This window comes from Metopolophium dirhodum, chromosome 9 (assembly GCF_019925205.1).
Source record: "Metopolophium dirhodum isolate CAU chromosome 9, ASM1992520v1, whole genome shotgun sequence".
Taxonomy (NCBI): domain Eukaryota; kingdom Metazoa; phylum Arthropoda; class Insecta; order Hemiptera; family Aphididae; genus Metopolophium; species Metopolophium dirhodum.
Window position 1 is genome coordinate 1,945,294 of NC_083568.1, and position 6,000 is coordinate 1,951,293.

Below are 6,000 nucleotides of genomic sequence, written 5' to 3' on the forward strand. Positions count from 1 at the left end.
GATAGCATTTTAAACCAGACTTCGCCGTTCAGACGTCGTTGCTGCACAATTCATGGGATAAACATTAGGAAGTTATTTTCTTTTTTATCTTCGCTAGCACTATTCCCTATTATTATTTGTTATTTGTAATTGTAATTTATTTTTTTTGTGGATGGGTAAGTGCAAGGGTGCCTGCAGAAATAGAAACTGGGAGAGGGGGCAAAGTCTTGAATATAATACAACATTTATATTTTACAAATTATATAAAAAATAATATTAACTAAAATAACGGGTGGCATGTCCATAGGTGGTGTGGGCTCTCTTGAGAGAGTGGAATGTGTATACCATTGGATGACATAACAACCCCTACGCCACCTATCAGACAAGTCAGTGTAATAATGACAATGTATCAATAGAATGTGACGTAAAAATCTTGTAAATAATCGTCCAACGTAAGCTAAAGGGGGTGTGGGTTCTTTTTGGAATATATTTGTTCAGTCTCAAAGAAAAAATTTAAATTGCACTTATATATACATTCTTATAGTACATATATCATTTTTTAAATTCATTTAGGGGATCACAAAAAATAAAAAGTCAAATCACGTAATATAGAAGGGTATATATTATGTTATAATATTGCCATTCGATGCCATAAAATTCGCGAAGGTTCTTTAAGTAGTCAAATTCATCAACGGGTAGAGTTTCTGTACTGTATACAAAACGTAGATGTGTAACATAAATATTCTTTTGATACGTAAGTATTAAGTAACGTTCGTTTTATTTTATACTTATAATATGTATTTGATAGTGATAGCGGTGGTACCTATCAGAGTTTGACATTTTGAATACAATATTCTATTACGATTTTGTTAAGACGTATTTAAAAACTATAATACCCTGAAATTCTGTTGTGAGTATTTCTTATTAATATTATAAGTTATAACCAATTTAAGGTAAATATAGGTAAGTACCTTAGTACCTAATAATTGTTCGTTTGCTGAACCTATGCGGCTATATGCCTCATGCAGCCTTATTATAAGTTATACACACATAACTATTTTTTTTTCCAGATTAAACATATCATTGATGATAGGTCCATATATTGTTATTAGGTTGAATAATTTTTATTCCTGCTATGTTTCAAAATTAAATTGCCAACTAAAGCGATAGTCATATGTCTGTTTGCGCACGTATCGTAGACCATATCACTGGTTTTGTATGCTTCCCTATATCATACTCCACTTCACTAGTGTAAAGTGAAATAATGTATTGTGGTAAATTTTTGTTGCATCCGCATTTCGCTCGTTAAGTTCGTTTTCGATTTTACATTATAATTAACTCTAATCATAACCCTATTTATCTATGGCAGACGTCATAGTAGATTTTTTAGATGGAGGAGGAGGCACAGTAAGTTACTATAGGGGTCCTGCTGTGGATCCAGAATTGTACATACAAAGAATTTTAATTATAAAGATAAATAAATACTATGCACGAATGATTAATAAATAGCAGATGCTGTTTAGTGTTCAACTCTATTATAGTCTATAGCCTATATTTTTAAATTTTTTAGTTACATTATGAACAATAGTTATTATTAAATACTTTACATTAAAATAATTAAACATGTTCTTCTTGGTTTAAATATCTAATTTCATCCAAATTTGAATTTAAAATATCTATTTAAAAAAACTGTGTTGATCTATTTCCATATATATATTTTTTTTAGTTGTACCCGATATTTGTAAAAATACTGAGAATTTTCAATGTTGACCTTTCAAAAGTAAAAACTAGATTTGTATCCATGCACTATCTACAACCTATCAGAAACCACCATCAAGGTTAAAAATCAAAATACATATACAAAAATAAATAAACACACCAAAAAAATAGCCATTGCGTAAAATCAATACAGTTATTGCTCCGTTTAGAATCATAAATGTATTTAAATATTTGTTAGGCTAAAAACTAAAAATAAATTATTATGCATTGCATTATGTGGGTGCTTTGATTTGCAGCTAATTATTAAATTTAAAAAAAGGGGGAGGATATTGTAAAGCCCCTTGATATACCATGTCATAGTATATTTTAAACACTTCGGTGCCACCGATTCAATTAATATTAATATTAATATTAAATTAATATTATTATTATTATTTGTAGTTAATAATTAGCATAATATAGTAGGTATATAGTTTTAACTTTTAAGTTGTCTATGATACCTGTAGTTAGTACTTAGTTGAACTTAGTTCATGGTTATTATTTATCAATTATTACGTTTTCGTATAATATATGACAATTTCTATTGTGCAACTGTGTATAATTGTATAAGTGTCCTGTGTCAGTAAGTATAGGTAATAGGTACCTCATCAATCTTAATGCCGTTATTGAATTAAATTGTAGAGAATATCGTATTTAACAAATAAACTGATATTCCACTTATTTTTCTTGAAGAAATTAATAATGTAATTTTATTTGATCAGTGTCCATCTTATACTTATCCTATTTTCTATTTTTGACTATTTTATATTTAAACATTAATTAACTGTATTTATATAATTTATCTATCATGTCCGTGTTTATATAAACACTGTTACTCTGCAGATAAACCTATCAGAGTAGGCATTTTGAATAGTGCTATATAATTTTTTAGCTAATCTCTAAGCCTGCCATTCGACTTGTCTAATACCAGATTTCCATGGCTGTACACAATGTGTATACTCCATGCCGTAGGAATGTCCACTTCGACTACTATATCTTGTCAGTTGTCATTGGTGGTGTAATGATATACACCACAATTACAGTATTTATATTTTATTATAACATACATGTATTATATAATATTATAGTTCAATTGTTCAAAAAGCCAAGTCAAAAGGCTTTAAAATTTAATTGAAGATTGTTATAATTATAGCAATTTAAATATATATAAAAGATATATATTATAGGCACGATTTGCTTTATGAGCTTTAAGGTTCTAATGTTGACAAAATTTGTCAAAATCACAAAAATTTGTACTTAAATTATTTTGCAGTTAAAAATGAATAAGATAGTCAATTTTTATAGCAAAAGATTGAAAATTTAAAACAAGGTTTCTCATAAGTAATTCATACTACAGTAACCGATAAATCTAAAAAATTATATATAAACAGTTTCATGCATAGATATTTTAAGTTCCGATTTGGATGAAATTATATATTTAAATAAAGAATAACGATTTTAGTTATTTTAATGTAACTTAAAAATATTATTTATTCGTAGGTTGAAACTTGTAATGTAAATTATTATATTTTATACACTCGCAATGACATTTTCAAATGCAATGTTTTCGGCAAAAATATTTCATCACAAAATTATATACTTACTAAAATAGGCAGACCACCATAGCTCAGAATCGTTTTTCGTATGTAACGATTTATCATTGAATTTAAATTTCACACACACTTCAATGAAGAGATACCCATTTTTGTTGTTGTTTTTCTCCGAGATTTTTCGTGTAATCTTCCGTTTCCAGTTTTCGTGTACTAAAAAAATTGTAAACTGAATATGTGGCATATGTCCGTAAATAGTACAAAACAAGTCAAAATATTTTTAAAATTTTATCGGGTAAAGAAAATGCTAATTTAAACATTCAGTGAAAAACCTCCCCTCATAAGCCGTGAGATGTCCTGTTTTTGCTGATAGATAAATACATTTCGTAAATTGTGTAATTGTCTCTACACTTATTATATAGACCGTTGATACTTGATACAAACATAAATATAGATTAGATTATAAGCATAAAATAGATTTTAACTTTTAAGTTTTCAAGAATAAAATTCCTCGCCCTCCATGAAATTGACCTGAAGAAGCCTCTGGTATTGCATTCGTTTAGTGGATAGGTATACAGCAAAATTATTACAAATATTATGTTTTTTATATTACAGATTAATTTATTTAAGAGTTAAATATTAACCTAACCTTTTACAGTGATCCAGAAGATAATTCTACTGACCTACTGCAGTGACTGCATTTAACTGTAGCCACAATAAATTATATTGAAGATAAATGGACAATTTCTGATATTTCTGAATATAGATGCGGTAGGTACTATTGGTACAGATTTAAAAACCACAATGACTGTCATATTCTAGAAGGAGTAGAAACAATAAAAGTTTGTATGCAGATCTTTAAGAAGAGGAAGAAATACAATTTAATAAAACAATGATGCAAAAAAAACAATAGAAAATGAAGAGAAATAGGATAGACTGCTAGAGGCATATTTTGTTTAAAAATGGTATAATCATTTTATTACGATAAATTAATTTAGTTTAACTATTGTATAAATATACATAAATATTCTTATCATCTCATTATTATACTATACATTAACTAATTGATAATTACGTGATAAAAAATAAAGATTTATTTTTGGATGCGATACATTTTATGTTCTTACGTCATATTTGATATTATTTTAGCTTATATTTCAGTGTTGGAAAATAATTTTCAAAATATATTTTGAAAATAATTAGATATATATGGAGAATAAACATATAGGTACACATTTTATTGATGCATTCAGCATTGTCAATATTACTCGGGCCTGTCCTGATAGGGTTTAGGGAGTCCCTGGGTTGACACCCCATCAAACCCCATTCTCCCATCCTCATTAAAATAAATTACAATACCAAATAATAAGAAACGATAGGGAAATAATGCTAGCTAAGGTAGAAAATAAAATAATCACCTATTGACGGTGTAGGCACAACGAATAAATTATGCAGCAACAACGTAAGAACTAAGAGGTATTTCAAATTATATAAATATTATAATATTTAATAAGGACAATTATATTGTACCTAATATTAAAGAGCACGCATTCCCCTTGTCTTACAAACGCAAATTACACATTCTGAATAATTCATAATTATATTAAAATAATTGTAGATTGTTTGTGCATTATAAAATTCTCATAATTCGTTTTAAAATTAAAATATAAAAAAAAACCACGAGATTCACTATAGATAATATCCTTACTTCTATAAATCTGATGATAGATCAATTCACAGTAATATTAAACACAACAGAGTTAAATGGATTATTCAGAAATCAGAACGTACAATTTGCTATGTTATGCGTTTGTGATGCAGAGACAACGAATGCGGGTGTAGTGTGCTCTTAATCAAGTCAATGTATTAATTAATAATATCAAAACCTGCTCTATTTAAACGCTTCTGAGGATTAAGAATTAAGATCGTGGTTGAAATATATTTCAAACATGATTAAGATATAATATTAAAGATGTTCGGAATCCGGAGGAGTATTATACAATAGAATAGATATTATAAAGGAACATTTATATTTTAAATTTTTAAACCTTGGCACGGACAACCGACAAGGGTTGTCATTAAAATTATTACGCCTTAGGAACGTTAGACCTCTTCTTTTACCATTCATATTTTATTATATTCTCTCCAGAATATTATATTTTTCTCAAAGTTCCAAAGTTGTACCTATTTTTTATGCCAGACGACAATTATTTCACTCGTGGTATTCGTTAAGTTCTGTGCAGCCATAACGATAGAGTTTTGAAGATATTGCAATTATTTTCAATAACGTGTACAGAAACGCAACTGTCCAAATTTTAAGCAACAATATTTCAAGAGGGGCACCTGCAGACAAGTACGTAGATAAATAATATTTTATTAAATAATGTAGGAGGGGCATACAGGTAAAGGCTGCCGCGCCAAAGCCTGTACATATACGATGTCGGATGTATAAATACTTAATACGGCGAATTCGACATTGGAAGTCGACGGCGCACAGCTCGCGATCATAATTTTTGTATTTATAAAATGATTACCCAATGATTACCATGGTACATGATTTCGAAATTTTTTCCAAGACTACCAAAAGATTACCGAGAATTTGTACACTGATTTCCATTAGTGATTTGCGGTAAAATATTTACCCCTCGAGTCCTGCGGACGATAATTATATAATATTATAGTAAACTACAGTCGAAGTTAATATTAATAATAA